This window comes from Schistocerca serialis, chromosome 8 (assembly GCF_023864345.2).
Source record: "Schistocerca serialis cubense isolate TAMUIC-IGC-003099 chromosome 8, iqSchSeri2.2, whole genome shotgun sequence".
NCBI lineage: Eukaryota > Metazoa > Arthropoda > Insecta > Orthoptera > Acrididae > Schistocerca > Schistocerca serialis.
This window is the reverse complement of record NC_064645.1, coordinates 383,747,272-383,755,561: the sequence shown is the minus strand read 5'-3', so window position 1 is coordinate 383,755,561 and position 8,290 is coordinate 383,747,272.

Sequence of the window (8,290 nt, the reverse complement as noted above, 5' to 3'; positions counted from 1 at the left end):
CAGCTAAGCCATAAGTCAGAGCTTGCAGCTAGGATCAACTAGGTGTCCAGGCTACAACACTACAGTCAGTCCACCAGAAGATCACTAAGTAGCGGAAAAATGACCAGGGCAGGAAATGATCCCCTTCAACTGGATGCAAACACCAATAGACCTCTCATTCTGAAAATCGATGGTGCCGTCTCCTGTCTGTTCTGGTGGTCACATCCTAACTGCTGCTGCCACTTCCGTCTGGTCAGAGCCGCTCCACCTGACTGCCCTGCATCAATCGCTCCATCAGCTGTACTACCAATTGCACCCACTCATGGCCACCATCACTGAAATTGAGCTGCTGCCATGAGGCGAGCACCTCCACCAGAACAAGAACATCTCAGAAATGAATAAACAAATAACAGACAGACCCTGGGAATTTGAAGGAAGCTGAGCCCCACAGCTCAGTTTATTATTAAGATTTTACACAAAAAAGAAAAGTTTAAATTAAAATAACTTACAAGTTATTGTATATCGGGTAAAATGAAACCCACATATTTAATTGAAAAACTTAGTACTTAAAATCATTGTAGGTCAATGTTCCAGCAAATGTTTTTAGACAGAGAATCATGAGGAGTGGAAATCAGTGTAAGGAATATCAATTTTATTTTCATTTGTAAAACAACTAATGGAAGGAATGATAGTGACCATTTCTGAAGATGTTGTGGTTGCTACTGTTGGTACATGGTGTTACAAAAAGAGCAGTTAATCTTGAAACTTTGATGAAGAATTAGCACAGTTATGAGCTCCAGTTTGCAGTGCTTATGTTATGGCTATGCCAAAAGACTGGATTACAGGCAAGTTTCCAAGTCAGTTTAACAATCCAGGAAATGCTACAAGTCTTATATCTGCAGTCTAGATACCTCCAATAGCTTCATTAATTTGGGTACTATTGACAAAAGCATATACAACCCACTAAGTTCAGAAGCAGTCTGCCTGTAAGGGCATAATGTGCAAGCTGAGGCCAGAGAGGAAAGTGTACAGAAGATGTAAAGGTCTTATTGCTGGATAGTAGTCACACAAGGAGAAGCTCAACTGGTACAGAACTGTTTGGGTAATGATCACCAGGTAACAAGTATCTTTAAGCTAAATGCAGGCCTCATTGATGTGAATGGTGATTTAGGCTCATTGAGGAAGGGTCTTGTAAAAGAAGGTCGTGTGAAAATAGCATTGGGTGCAGCGTAAAGCTTGGACTGCAGACTCATTTATTTCATTGAGAATTACATTAGGCATGTGTTTGAAGATCATGTTAATCTTTAAGTATTAAGCTAAGCCCTAAAGAAAGTAGTATGTAGTAGTAATTCAGAGCTTCAAAAATAGTTGAAAAGAGAGGGGCTTCACACACAGATGTGACTGACTCATTGCCTTCACTTAACCACACCAAAAATTACACAGTTTGCATCTCTGAAAAATCAGGCTACTTGTTAATTACCACAGATTTCCAGTCTCCCTAAAACAGTATCCATCATATTCCAATGACTTCTAATGTCTCCCCAAGACCTTTTTTTAAGAGGAATTCACCAGAAAGATAGAACTGCAGATTAAATTTAGTTGCATTTGAAACAACTACTAGCAATAGAAAATACTACTGCTTGGACAAGGCCACAGATACTGAAGAACATTCGTTTAGTATCTTCCATCAAAACATCAGAAGCCTCATCAGCACTAAGAAAGAACTTCTAATAGTCATACAAGAAAATGAAGGGGCAGGTATAGAATATCAGCAGATGTAGTGTGCATGTGAGAACATCATACAGGGATCACTCTCTCACTCACTCATCTGTCATGTTCTGTCAATCTCATCATGAAGGACAAGGATTCATGGATGTGGAACAAGTCAATTACACATTAACACGCAGAAGCAGCAACTGTAGGTTGTGTCTGTAAATTATACTACCAACAAATTCCAAGTATAGTAAATCTACTCGCACTAAATATAAGGGAGACACTTACATATTACTTTATTTATGTGTAATTGGAGAAAACGGCAACTTCAGAAAAAGCCACTGCTCTTTCTTTTATACTTTTTAGCTGCTGTTTTTATGTAATATTTAAAATAAAATATTTACTTTACAAAGGCTACTTATCAGCTGTCTAAATACTGACATAGAAAGGTCTATTTAACACAAACATTATAACTGTGTGGAATTTACAGCCCACAGCACAAAGAGTCACATAAATTGTAGGAGGAATGGCTAACATATTTTTTTACTTTTTTAATATTTCAGGGGTTTTAGTTCCATATATAACTCCTGCTAGCATTTGCAACAGATTATAAAACTCTATTCTGAACATTAGGAAGAGATGGATAATCTATATGGAAATTAGTCTTTGTGTTGTAGTTGAGAGTTGTTATTAACCACAGATACTATTCAGGACATATGCATTGGTACATGAGTCTAAGAATTCTCAGGCTCGTGAAAGTACTTTGCAAGCTAATGAGTTGTAGACATTACACAACATTCTTATTCCTTCCTAATGTGGAATAAATATTTTTCAGTTTAGTTGCATTATAGACAGTATTCTGTTACCATTAAGAGGAAAGAGTAATGGAACACACACAAAAACATGGTTAAGTAGCAGGCCCTTCAGGATGATGAGTATCATGTTGAGCAGTTTTATGAATGCTGTGCCACAATTTTGGATCAGGAAACATAAGTTTTCAGTGTTGACATTTTATAGGCCACCAGCAAAAAGTATCTTAAGCTTCATGAGAAGCCAGGGACAGTTTTCATGAAGTTACGCAGAATTAAATGAAAAATAATTGTTTCTGGAAGTTGTAATGTCTACTTTTTTCATACTGTACAGATCGAGAACATCTGGAGTTGTTAACATCCAGCTTTAGATAATTTGAAACAGCAAAATTCCATATGAAGGCTGAAGGACATAGTGTAAGAGCCACTGACTGTTTTTAGACACAACAGCCTCCTGTGATTTAGCTGTGAAACCAATAATTAATGGTTTATATGTCCATGCTGGTCAAATGTCAAAAATAAACAATATTGACTAGTTAGGTACAGATCATAGAAGAAAAGTATTGTGTCAGACGATAATGAACAATCACCTGATCACATTGTTTAGAAAGAAATTTATAATGCATTAAAGATGGAAATTTTAACTACAGCATTTTCAGTTTAAAACAAACAGGATGAGGAATGGATAACTCACAAGGTTAAAGTATTTTGTGCCAGGAAGAGAAACCTCTATCTAATTCAGGGGACAAGATGTAGTCAAGAGTTCAAACTCCATTACCATCATTATTATAAAATCCTTTAGTCTGTTATATATAAAAAAAAGGACTCTTATGCACAATTCCCAAGATATAGAACACATCAAATGTTCCAAGAGTCAGCCAAAAAAATAAAGAAAATGAAAGTAAGTACCCAGAAAATAGCTCCGCCTGAAATTTTCTACTTTCAAATCATTGGTTGCTAAATTTGACAGTGGCAGAAAACACTGAACCTGCTAATAAGTAACCAAATTCAGATGCGTTGGATTTATTTATGCAGATACTAGTTCCAAAAATACAACACCTAAGGAGATTACAAATGCTAACATCAATTAACAAATAGTAAGTCTATTGACTATGATGGCATTTCTAGCAGAATATTAAAATCTTGTTTTGTCTTTATATGATTACCCTTAAGCTATCTTTCTAATCAGTTGACAATTCAGGGCATATTTCCTGACAATGTGTAATTAAAGACCTATTTCACTCCTTCCAGTCATTTAAAAAGTATTTGAGAAAGGGGACTATTGTAGAATACTAATGTAGTAACTGAGGAAGACTTGTTAACTGCCCCTCTGTTTGGATTTTGTAAAGAATTCCCCATTCCCCACACAAAAAGCAAACCTTGAAAATGAAGTCCCGATGGAGCTAAACAAGAAAACTTGTCATGTGGGGACTGCAGACTGCAGAGTAGTCAAAACATTACAAATGTACATGCTGTGACAAATTTACCATCTCTGACATCCACCTGAGGTGGGTTACCACAGACATTCTTTGCTTCCAGCAGGCTAGTTCTTACTGTTGAATTGTAAATATGTGCTTTTAGTTGGTGCAGTGTTATTAGATAAAACGAATCTTTTGTCAACCATCATTATGTATTCACATACTTCTATTAACTTTCCTATGGCACTAACTGCAGTGGTGATCCTGGAGTACAAAAAAGTTTGTTAAGTTTTACTTCTATGAAGTGCATACAAGAATGCTTCACTATGCCCTAAATGCAGCAACCACAAGGACAACAGAACATTGTACAAATAATGTAAAATAGCGATCTTCTGTGCAATCTGCAAAACATTTTCATGGACTCAGATCCAAGACTAAAAAGTGAAAGTACAACTCCAATGTGGCATGTGACCAACAATGTCAATGATGTTAGTGGATGGGAACAACACCCACAACAACAAGAGTTACTCAGTGATTTTTATGCCATAAAATCTATATCTACATCTACATCTACACTCTGCAAACCACTATGAGGTGCATGGTAGAGGGTATGTCCCATTGTACCAGTTATTAGGGTTTCTTTATGTTCCATTCATCTCTGGAGCTTGGGAAGAATGATTGTCTGAATGCATCTGTGCATGCAGTAATTGTTCTAATCTTATCCTCACAATCCCTATGTAAGCAATACATAGGGGATTGTAGTATATGCCTAGAGTAATCCTTTAGAGCCAATTCTTGGAACTTTATTAAAAGACTTTCATGGGATAGTTTATGTCTATCTTCAAGAGTCTTTCAGTTCAGTTCCCTAAGTATCTCTGTGACACTCTCCCATGTGTTAAATAAACCTTTGCATTCATGCTATCCTTCTCTGTATATGTTCAATATTCACTGTTAGCCCTATATGGTACAGGTCCCACACTCTTAAGCAATGTTCTAGAACCAGTCACATGAGTGATTTGTAAGCAATCTCCTTTGTAGACTAATTGCACTTCCCCAGTTACCAATAAACTGAAGTCTACCATCTGCTTTACCCACAACTGAACCTATGTGATTATTCCAGTTCATATCCCTAAAAAGTGTTACACCCAGGTATTTGTATGAGTTGGCTGATTGCAACAGTGACTCATTGATATTATAGTCATAAGATACTACATTTTTTTGTTTTTTGAAGAGCAAAATTTTACATTTCTAAACATTTAGAGCAAGTTACCAATTTCTGCACCATGTTGAAACTTTATCAAGATCTGACTGAATATTTATGCAGCTTCTTTCAAGTAGTAATTCATTGTTGATGGATGGATCATCTGCAAAAAGCCTGATTATACTATTAGTATTGTCTGCAATGTCATAAATACACAACATGAACTACAAGGGTCCCAACACATTTGCCTGGGGCACACGCGAAGTTACTTCTACATCTGATGATGACTCTCCATCCAAGATAACACTCTGTGTCCTCCCTATCAAAAAGTCCACAATTAAGTCACAAATTTCACTGAATACCCCACATAATCACTATTTTGAGCATAGCTGTGGTACTGAGTCAAATTCTTTTTGGGAATCAAGAAAAAACTGCATCTACCTGGTTGCTTTGATCCAAGGCTTTCAGTATGTTCTGTGAGAAAAGTGGAAGCTGGATTTCACATGATTGGTGTTTTTGAAATCCATGTTGGTTGGCATTGAAGAGGTCATTCTGTTCAAGATACCTCATTATATTTGAGCTCAGGATATGTTCTAAGATTCTATAACAAATCAGTCAAGGATATCGGAGGGTAGTTCTGTGGATCACTTCTATACTCTTCTTGTAAACGGGTGCCTTTTTCCAAGAAGTAGGCACAGTTTTTTATTCAAGCAATCTGTGATAGATTATAGTTAGAGAGTCCGACAGTGATTCCATTGTGACCTGGAGCTTTGTTCAGTTTTAAAGACTTCAGCTGTTTCTCAACACCACTGACACAAATACTTATTTCATTCATCTTTTCAGTGGTGTGGGGATTAAATTGGTTGATTCTCCTGAGTTTTCCTTTGTAAAGGAACATTTGGAAACAGAGTTAAGAATTTCAGCTTTTGCTTCGCTACCATCAATTTCAGTTCCTGTCTCATTCACTAGAGACTGGTGTAACATGCAACAAGCTGTCTAGACCATGTATATTCTCAAATTTATGATATTATCCTTTTTTATCTTATTTGAAATGTTTTAAACTCCAACTGTATCATAGTATGTGTTGAGCTAACACAATTAACCACTGTGATATAAAAAACAAATTTCATAAAATTACTGTACTACAAAAAAATTTTTTGTTTATGTGAATATATATTATTGTAATTGTTCTATTGTGCTGTTGAGTGAATTTCATTTTCTGAAAATTATTTTTGATTTAATGTTCTATGTTTCAATTTTAGTATGACTGTGGTGGGAAGGAAGGAAGGAAGGGAGGAAGGAAGGAAGGAGGGATGTAAAGTTTTTCTGTTGTGCTCAGTTATTGGAAGGAGACCCTCAAAAACCAAGATGAATACTTTTTCTTTAAAACTACCACTAGACCCGACCAATATTTCTTACTCCATGAACATTTATTACAATTAACAGTCATCCAGTTGTGCATAACAAAGGAGGTCATTAAACTGGATGCTAATTTTGGTGCTACTAACAGCCTTTACATATGACCAGAATTTCTTTTGGTTTTGTGAAAGATAATTTGACAACATTCTGCTAGTTTTATACAGTTTACTGAACATTCATATCTTTCTGCTTCTTTTAGTTGTCCTTGTTGCCACAGCCATGTCATGGTCACTGATACCAGTTTCAATATGGACATCCTCAAAGAGGTCAGGTCTATTTGTTGCCATTATATCCAATACATTTTCATCATGAGTGGGGTTTCTAACTAACTGTTCTAAGTAGTTTTCAGAGAAGCCATTTAGTAAAGTTTCAGATGATGTCTTATCAGGCCCACCACAACAAAACTGTAATTTTCCCAATTGATTGTTGGATGATTTAAGTCTCCACCTATGATTACAGTATGATTGGTGAACTTACGTACAAATGACTGAGGTTTTCTCTAAAGTTTTTGGCTACACCAGGAGATGTGTCTGGTGGGCAACAGAAGGATCCAATTATTACTTTATACCCATCCCTGATACTGAATCTTCCCCAAACAATCTCACATGCAGCTTCAGTTTCTATCTGAGCACATTTGAGTTTCTTGACTACTGCAACACACCACCTCCATTTTCCATTTTCCTATTCACTTGATATACAGTTAAATTTTCCCCAAAAATCTCACTGTTATCAGTTTCAGGTTTCAACCAGCTTTCTGTATCTAGTATTATGTGAGCTTCACTGCTTTTTATGAGTGCCTCCAACTCTGGCACTTTTCTGCAAGTGCTTTGGCAGCACGCTATGTAAGAGCAACAAGGCTTTATTCCTGCAGTGAACATGGTTTCTTATGACATACACTTGTATGCATTACTGGTCACTGGATATGCTAAGCCATTTGCTGTTAATTATGGAGAGCAACAGGTTGGGCACAAAATGTGAACTGTGACTCCTACCATACTGTGACACTTCATGAGCTTTTGTTAGCCTGGACTTGTGCCCATTCAACATTGATGTAATAACTGGGCAGGTTAGTTCAGATATGGACCAATCCCCAAACTTTCACTTTTCCAACCTGACCTTGTGGTCATATGGACATCATTGATATTAAGCTAAATTTCACAAACAAACTTTTTGCAATCCAGCAGAGAGAACACTAAGAAATTTCAAGCACAACAAGTCATGGATTTCTAACCAGCCGCCCTGCTGTGACAGTCGTGACTGCACTTTGACACAGGGCACCAAACCAGCATGAGCACCACCGACAATGACTGACTGCAGGACACCAACTCACAGACACACGCAACCTCCCTCCCACTGTAAGCAACAGCAGTGTGACAGCTGATGCCTGGACATGGCCTCATCTTTGCTGGTTCCACACATGCTCCTTGAATGTTGTCGAATTCCACTGGTAGCCCATGATAGGCACACTGGACTACCCAATGAAATCAAGACCCCTACACAATGAGATTAAATGCCAAACCAGTTGGGCTATTGCTACACCAGACAACTGACTCCATGTCATTCACTGCATGTCAAAGAAGCAGTTCTTGGTGGATATAGCATCAGCAGTGACTGCCATCCCAGGCAGAGCACCATCATTGACAGCACAATCTTCACACACACAGCTGGAAGCAACTAATGACATATGGGTGCAACAGTTAGGAATTGTCACATTAATGGCAGCTGCAATCAAAGTGCATGTGGCAGTTCAT